The sequence below is a fragment of the Doryrhamphus excisus genome, chromosome 9, assembly GCF_030265055.1.
Source record: "Doryrhamphus excisus isolate RoL2022-K1 chromosome 9, RoL_Dexc_1.0, whole genome shotgun sequence".
Classification (NCBI taxonomy): Eukaryota; Metazoa; Chordata; class Actinopteri; order Syngnathiformes; family Syngnathidae; genus Doryrhamphus; species Doryrhamphus excisus.
In genome coordinates this window covers 1,468,249-1,477,793 of record NC_080474.1, presented here as the reverse complement: position 1 = coordinate 1,477,793, position 9,545 = coordinate 1,468,249, and positions in this window count along the sequence as shown.

The window sequence follows — 9,545 nt, the reverse complement described above, 5'->3', positions numbered from 1 at the left end:
CAATCAGCATTCCTTCCATGTTCGGTTTCATTAACGAAGCAACCTGATAACGCTGGTGAGGCGGAGATAAATCACAGGGTTTCTGGAACCGAATGGAGCTTAGAGGAGCGATGCTCAACTCGGGTCGCAGACAGATCGTCCAAAGTACCATTCCAGATCCGGAGTGTTGACCGGGAGAAGCCGCAGGCTGCGGCCTGGCAAGGCGCATTAATGTTGGTTATGCGAGGCCGCCTTGCATCCGCGGAGGTCGAGAGAACCAGAGTGTGTAGCTGGAGGAGGAGGAGTACATGGCTCGCCGCGGGACGAACCACTGCTGTGGTCGGCCGCTGTACACAATGTACTTTTAAACTCGCGACACACGCGATCCTTCTCTGCCTTGGCCTTGCGACTCGGCTGTGCATGCACGCAGAAAATGATTGGCTTGTGTGCTCTCTGCTGGTTTGTAGTTCTCTGGAAAATACATGAAAAGTTACTTTCAGACGTTTGCAGAGGTTGATAAGATCGGTTGATCAGATCGGTTGATAAGATCGATTGATCAGATCGGTTGATAAGATTGGTTGATAAGATCGGTTGATAATATCAGTTGATCAGATCGGTTGATAAGATCGATTGATAAGATCGGTTGATAATATCGGTTGATAAGAGCGGTTGATAAGATCAGTTGATCAGATCGGTTGATAAGATCGGTTGATAAGATCGGTTGATCAGATCGGTTGATACTATCAGTTGATAAGAGCGGTTGATAAGATCGGTTGATAATATCGGTTGATCAGATCAGTTGATAAGATCGGTTGATAAGAGCGGTAGATAAGATCGGTTGATCAGATCGGTTGATAAGATCGGTTGATAAGAGCTGTTGATCAGATCGGTTGATCAGATCGGTTGATAAGATCGGTTGATCAGATCGGTTGATAAGAGCTGTTGATCAGATCGGTTGATCAGATCGGTTGATCAGATCGGTTGATAAGATCGGTTGATAAGATCTCTTTCATATGAAGGGTTCGGCTAGTCCCAGATCCCCCAAAATTAAGGAAATCATCCCAGATCAATCAATGTTTATTGGGAAATAAGGGTCCCGAGGGTCCCAATTGAGAACCACGGGCTCAGAATCAGAATCTAGGCCACTAGTGGCCGTTATGTCGATGGTGAGTCACCAGTCCATCGTGAAATTGGGACCATATACCCCCCTGGTCAAATTGGGGCGCCTCTGCTGGTTGCAGCCTAGTATTGCACTCCATCTGGTGCTTCAGTTGTGTTATTATTATTATTTCCCTCCCATGATGAATAAAATCTTAACGATGGATTATCAGGCACATCCCTCATTTGACATGCCCATGATTCATTAATCAGCATCGGCGCCTCTAAACATTTATCAGGGCTGTAGAGGTTGAGCTTGGACTTAGACTTAATCCGCTCTGCCGCAGCGCTTTCCTCCCCCTCTTCCTCACCTCCGAAATATCACCTGTCAATCAAGTGCTGTATTGGATGGCGCCTCGGTGCGAGGCTCTGCAGCGCCAAAGCGTGATTCCAAAACTGAATCATCATCAGAGATGCCTCCATAAAGACGAGGTCGCCGCCCAGCGTCAGCGGCCATCACTTCAGACAAATGCCACGGGTCACGGCGTTGTCCGTTTGTTCGTGTTGGGCTTTTCATCCTTTCTTCTGAAGGCGTCAGACTCGGGAATAAAACCAAAAGCTTTGCTGTCGATTCATGCAACATGCACACAAAAAAAACGTTATTATGGCCGCAGTGGAAGTAGCTTTCGGCAACAACAACGTGACAAAGACGGAAAGACTTTCTGCCTTTGAGCATCAGGGAAAATCCTCCGTGGTGTCTGTCAATCGTGCGGTGACAATCAGTGTCTGGCGGTCGTGTAGTCGTTTAGAACACAACGCTATGATTGGACATTAGCTTGTTTGAGTGCTGGTGGCTCTCGGAGCGAAATGAGCAGAGACTCGCTGTGGCATTAAACCTCCAATGAGGGTTTAATTACCTGTCATGAAAAATTAATGTCACATCAAGCCATTGCGCCACCGTGCCTTGGCGCTAAGGCTGTTCTAAGCCAAAATGTCACGTGACACGGCCCTCGCAGCCGCTTAGCACCTCGACACGATTCCATCGACTGAACTTGTGCTACCTTAACGAGGTTTGGGGCTCCGTGTTTGGGTCTCTGTACCTGACTGATGTGAACACTTGGAAAAGTCAACTGAGGTTGAAATGTTCCTCCATTAAAGCTTTTATTTACGACATGATACAGTGGAACCTTGGTTATCATCATTAATACTTTCCAGAAGGAACATAATGTCCGCTAACCAAATCCATTTGCCAATCAAAAATCATGTAAACTCCAATGAATCCATGTTCATGGCCCCAATTTGACCAGGGGGGTATATGGCCCCAATTTGACCAGGGGGGTATATGGCCCCAATTTGACCAAGGGGGGTATATGGCCCCAATTTGACCACGGGGGGTTTATAGCCCCAATTTGACCAGGGGAGTTTATGGCCCCAATTTAACCAGGGGGTATATTTGGTCCCAATTTAACCAGTGGGGTATATGGCCCCAATTTGACCAGAGGGGTATATGGCCCCAATTTGACCAGGGGAGTTTATGGCCCCAATTTAACCAGGGGGTATATTTGGTCCCAATCTAACCAGGGGGGTATATGGCCCCAATTTGACCAGGGGAGTTTATGGCCCCAATTTAACCAGGGGGTATATTTGGTCCCAATCTAACCAGGGGGGTATATGGCCCCAATTTGACCAGGGGAGTTTATGGCCCCAATTTAACCAGGGGGTATATTTGGTCCCAATTTGACCAGGGGGGTATATGGCCCCAATTTGACCAGGGGGGTTTATGGTCCCAATTTGACCAGGGGGATTTATGGTCCCAATTTGACCAAGGGGGGTATATGGCCCCAATTTGACCGGGGGGGTATATAGCCCCAATTTGACCAGGGGGGTATATGGCCCCAATTTGACCAGGGGGGTGTATGGCCCCAAAGAAATGACTTTGCTGGGGTTTACACTAGACTTCACATGTCGACATTCTGTGAAAGAAATGACAAACAGTAGACATCTTTATGCAATTATCAATTACTTCCCTAACCTGCGTAACAATTGGAGATGTGTTTAGATCCCTCGTTATTACCAGGATCCAAAAAGGCCAAAATGTCGCCCCCAAAGAAAACCATGCTAAATGGGTTGGTGCAAATGGGTGAAATTGCACTTGACACCCCGTCATCCTTCATGAATCCGTAGCTCAGACAGCCTCTAATTTGAAACTCAATATTTCATTGCATCTCGGGTCACATTCTTCAATGAACTCCTCCCTCTGCAGTCATGGGCTCGCCTTGCTAAGCTGGGAGGATCATTGGACAGGAAGAGAGAGAGAAAGGGAAAGACAAACGGTGCCAGTCCAACAAATGATTCAAAGCATGTGCTGAGATGAAGCATCCGCTCTCCACGTCGCCTCAGATGATCCGCTCAGTGGAGCGCAGAGGCTGGACCGTGTCGGCCATCAAACATCCAAAGACGCCAGACAACATCAAACCCTGCAGGCTGTTGCTGGATAGGAAGATAAGAACCAGGGTCTGCCTGGTGGACGCCTTCAAGACCTTTTTTAGATGCGTGTGGAAGGCAGGGGGGTCCAAAGTGTGTCATCGGGTTTTTATTGTTTGTGCCGCATCCTAAGAATAATGTCGTCACAACCTTAGTCTAAACTTTTTCCAGTGAGGGCCACATAGTGAAAAATGAAAGATTGATTTTGATATTCAGGCCTTATTCCCTTTGAAATATGATATGGATGGATTCAAATATTTGGGACTTTTCTCCAAAAGTGTCTCGCCTGTCATGAAAAAATACAAAGTCAGACTCCAGTCAAATTTTCATGACTGTGAACTTGACTCGACAATACCAAAGACTTAGACCTGACCTGACTCGGACTTTAGTCTGATGACCTGAAAATATTTGCCACATTTCGTGGGTGTATGATAAAATATGACATATGGCCCCCTGTGACTTGACTTGGACTTTAGTCTAATGACTTGAAAATATTTATATTTCGATATTTCATGGGTGTATGACAAAATATGGGGGGTATATGGCCCCAATTTAACCAGGGGGGTATATGCCCCCCCCCCACCCCCTGTGACCTGACTCAGACTTTAGTCTAATGACTTGAAAATATTTGCGATATTTTGTGGGTGTATGATAAAATATGGGGGGTATATGGCCCCAATTTAACCAGGGTGGTATATGGCCCCCCGTGACTTGACTCGGACTTTAGTCTAATGACTTGAAAATATTTATATTTCAATATTTTGTGGATGTATGACAAAATATGGAGGTTATATGGTCCCAATTTAACCAGGGGGGCATATCCCTCCCCCCCGTGACCTGACTTAGACTTTTGTCTGATGACTTGAAAATATTTCCGATATTTTGTGGGTGTATGATAAAATATGGGAGGTAATATGGCCCCAATTTAACCAGGGGGGTATACCCCCCCCCCCCCCCCCCGTGACCTGACTCGGACTTTAGTCTAATGACTTGAAAATATTTGCGATATTTTGTGGGTGTATGATAAAATATGGGGGGTATATGGCCCCAATTTAACCAGTGGGGCATATGGTCCCCCTGTGACTTGACTTGGACTTTAGTCTAATGACTTGAAAATATTTGCGATATTTCGTGGGTGTATAAAATATGTGTTTTCTTTTAGTGCTCTAATGAATCATGCTTCACTAAGAAATGGTAAACAATATAAAACGGTCCCGATACAAAAGATGAGGTTCGATAGAAAACGGTAAATTGTCGTTCAACTTAACTCACATTACGGTGCGGAAAATACCGTACTTCCATTTTTCAGTGTACGGAAAAAGCTTCCTTGTGGATGGATGGATAAGACCAGGAATCTCCAGAAGGCCAATGCAAACTTTCACGCTCAACCCTCACTTTCTGACTTTTTGATCTTATTTCATCCGGGTGTTGTATGTGATGTTTATTCTTAATAATAATAATAATAATAATAATATTGATGAAGGACTAAAGGGTCTGTGGTGGACTCAGGACACTAAAACCCAACTTAATGAAATACCTTTTATTTTCTCCTGCTGCTCTGACACAGCCAAAGATGACAAAATGAAGCTGTCTGTCAACCATCGTGTGTGTGTGTGTGTGTGTGTGTGTGTGTGTGTGTGTGTGTGTGTGTGTGGTGTTGGTTGCTATGGCAACAGCCGCTGTCCCTCTACGGCTGACTGACATTGATTAGCTATGATTGGCCGCCCAAATCCTGTGAGGTGAACAGGAAGCAGCTGTAATTGGCTCCGGCATCGGCATCAGGTGACCGCCGCAAAGGTTACGCCGCTTGTTCGACACGTGTGTGTGTGTGTGTGTGTGTGTGTGTGTGTGTGTGTGTGTGTGTGGTGGTAAAGACGGAATAAATGAAAGAATCCGAGAATCCGAAAGTTCAAAATGATCGACCGTGGGACTCTCGTGAGGTTGCATCACGTTCAATACCTTTGCCGAGACAGTCTGCTTGCATTGGGGCCAAGTGGGAACAGTGACGGAATGTCTTTCAAACATCCCAACCTGGACAACATTCCGAAAAGACTTAACCTGACCGCTTTTAAGGACTTTTAATTTTATCCATAAGTGAGATTTTCATTCACCTGCTCAACGTTCTTCATCATGGCTGCCCTACTTCCGATCAAACACGTGGACGCTATGAAGCTACGCCCAAATCTCGGAAGTGGCATCATTTCCATCATTCCCATCATTCCTTCCGTCATGGCAATGCAAGCGGCTGCATGCCGCACCAGGGGAACGTATGTTGGAGTTTAACAAGCCCCTTTGGGATGGCGTTCCTTGTCGCCTGGGTATTCACACCATCGGGCACCTGTCGGCGTCGCTCCAAAGCAATCAGACGTGAGAAAACAACAAGGATGGATGCTCGGGATGACAGATGCTCCACATTGGATTTTCCGACATGATACACAATTCGGCAATACCTCGTTTATCGTAGTTAGTGATGAGTGAATTTCCGCAAAGTCGGAATTGAATATTTTCTAATCTGTTTACAATTTTCAAAAAAAGTTTAAAATTATTAGAGCCCTCTAGAAAGAAACTAACACCCCTATAGTAATCTTTATTTTTATTAAAGATCGTATTACCCAATCTTGTGGACGTAGCGAGGCTAAATAAGCAATTTCAGACATAAATAAGACTCTTCCCGTGCTAGAGATGTTTGACAGACAAGACAGGAAGTGACATTGGGGGGTTCAGAGATGATAATTCAAATCTACGTCTGGTGCTTGTGTGTCTCACCGAACATTACAGTAACATTACTGACACCTAGTGATCAGAGGAAAAATGTATTGATTAATATACTTTTGGGGCTGCACGGCGGTCAAGTGGTTAGCATGCAGGGTTCAATTCCACCCTCGGCCATCTCTGTGTGGAGTTTGCATGTTCTCCCCGTGCATGCGTGGGTTTTCTCCGGGTACTCCGGTTTCCTCCCACATTCCAAAAACATGCTAGGTTAATTAGCCACTCCAAATTGTCCATAGGTATAAATGTGAGTGTGAATGGTTGTTTGTCTATATGTGCCCTGGGATTGGCTGGCCACCAGTCCAGGGTGTACCCCGCCTCTCGCCCAAAGACAGCTGGGATAGGCTCCAGCACCCCCGCAACTCTTGTGAGGATAAGCGGTAGAAAATGAATGAATGAATGAGTTTTCCTCCTATTTTGTGTGGAAGTGGTAACTTTTTGGCTTCTTATTTTGTTTTTCCCCACCCTCGGCCATCTCTGTGTGGAGTTTGCATGTTCCCCCCGTGCATGCGTGGGTTTTCTCCGGGTACTCCGGTTTCCTCCCACATTCCAAAAACATGCTAGGTTAATTAGCGACTCCAATTTGTCCATAGGTATGAATGTGAGTGTGAATGGTTGTTTGCCCTGGGATTGGCTGGCGACCAGTCCAGGGTGGACCAAAGACAGCTGGGATAGACTCCAGCACCCCCTGCAACTCTTGTGAGGATAAGCGGTAGAAAATGAATGAATGAATGAGTTCTCCTCCTATTTTGTGTGGAAGTGGTAACTTTTTGGCTTCTTATTTTGTTTTTCCCCACCCTCGGCCATCTCTGTGTGGAGTTTGCATGTTCTATCCGTGCATGCGTGGGTTTTCTCCGGGTACTCCGGTTTCCTCCCAGTTTTGTAAAATTTATGCCCAGCACTTTCAGTTTCAGTGACCATTGTGGTTTATGGAGACATCACATTGAAAATTCGAGTTGAAGAAGTCAGTGAAAGCCTGCACAAAAGCCTGTTTTTTGTTTTTTTTTAATACATTGTGTAAGAAACAGCAAGAGCGGCGCAATGAAGACTTAAGAGCATACTAGAAATCTAGGACTCAGCAGGGGGTTGAGCATCAATCTAAGCTCCAAACATCCACTTCCTTCTTTTCCCAACACTGTTCCCTGAGAATAAAAGACATATTCACATCGCCTCCACCAAAAAACATCTTTCCTAAGCGCTGATTTGTTTATTTAATGGTGCCGAGAGAAGCATATTGTGTGTTTTTTTGGAGGAGGAAAGACGACAGACATTATTGGTCTTGTTATCCTCTCCACCAGAATGAAGGCTGCAGACGCAACCACCCCCGAGATGCCGCATGACGACAAATCACGGCCCCGCGCTTTCATTCATTCATGCTAATAAGCATCTGTTACTGTTGATACACGCGCTCGTGTTGTCTCGTCTTCCACTTGAGTGTGTGCAGGTGTTGTTTGCATAATGAGCAGCCGCCGCCGCCGCCGCCGCCGCCGCCGCCCGAGGCTTGCTGTGATCAGCCATTGTAGTCGATACGCTAGACCAGGGGTGGCCAAACTTTTTGACTCGCGGGCCGCATTCATTTAACAAAATTGACGGGGGGGATTATGTAGTATTTTACACGTAACAGTCCATTTTTACACCTATATTTTTACACATATTTTACATGTAAAAGTGTCATGCAATCTGCTATATGTGCACTTTGAAATCATTTATTTGATGTAAAGTGTGTTTCTCAATGTATTATTATTATTATTATTGTTATTTTTATTAGAATTATTATTATTATTAGTTATAGTAATGTTATTATATTATTATTATTATTATTATTTTGTTATATTAATAATATTACTACCATTATTATATTAATATTATTAACAACAATATTAATATAATAGTAGTATTATTATCATTATTTGTATTACTATTATTGTGCTTGTGCTCCTTTTTCCAGGAGTATTTTGTAATATTACTACCATTATTATATTAATATTATTAACAACAATATTAATATAATAGTAGTGTTATTAATTATTAATAATTAATATTAATTAATAATAATTAATAAGACTATTAATAATAGTATTATTATCATTATTGACAACATTATTATTATTATTATTATTAAAAAATTAGAAAAAACAGGCGGGCCATATTGAAACACTTGGCGGGCCGGATGTGGCCCCCGGGCCGTAGTTTGCCCACCCCTGCGCTAGACGCTAAAACTGACTCCTGACTAAGTTGTCCTGACTAAGTTGCAGGGCAGATAACGCTCTGATGTTTCACCAGTTTATTCACCGCGCTCTTCTTTTAATAAAGCGGACTCACACATATTCAAAACAGACTCCATTGTCGCCATATTGCTAGCTAAGTCCGCTCTCTTATTGTTTTCTATTTGTTTTTCGCCATATACTACGTAAGTACGCTACTCCCTTACCGCTGCGTGATACACAAGCACCTTTTATTGCAAGTATAATTTCTAACACGGGCTACTGTTGAAACTCAACTCTCACCCCCCCAACGTCAGTTCCTGTCCAGCTTCCCCGCTTAGCTACCATAGCACCAAAACTCACTAACAGCAACACACATCCTCGTGAGTCTTAGGTACGTCTTAAATGGCTTATTTCCTTCCATTATGTCTATTATGTTGGGTAATATGACTGTAAAGGTGAATATAGGGGTGCTACTTTATGTATAAATGGCTCTAATAATGTAAAAAAAACTCTATTTAGAATGTCATAAACAGGTGGGAGGTAAGAGGTAAGATTATGGTTCAGTTTATTTTGGTTAAAGTATATTATATTGGGTAATATGACTGTAAAGGTGAATATAGGGGTGCTACTTTATGTATAAAGGGCTCTAATAATGTAAACAACTCTATTTAGAATGTCATAAACAGGTGAGAGGTAAGAGGTAAGATTATGGTTCAGTTTATTTTGGTTAAAGTATATTATATTGGGTAATATGACTGTAAAGGTGACTATAGGGGTGCTACTTTATGTATAAAGGACTCTAATAATGTAAAAAAAACTCTATTTAGAATGTCATAAACAGGTGAGAGGTAAGAGGTAAGATTATGGTTCAGTTTATTTTGGTTAAAGTATATTATATTGGGTACTATGACTGTAAAGGTGAATATAGGGGTGCTACTTTATGTATAAAGAGCTCTAATGTAAAAAAAAAAACAGGTCTGACTATGAGAATATTCCTTTTAGAAATAA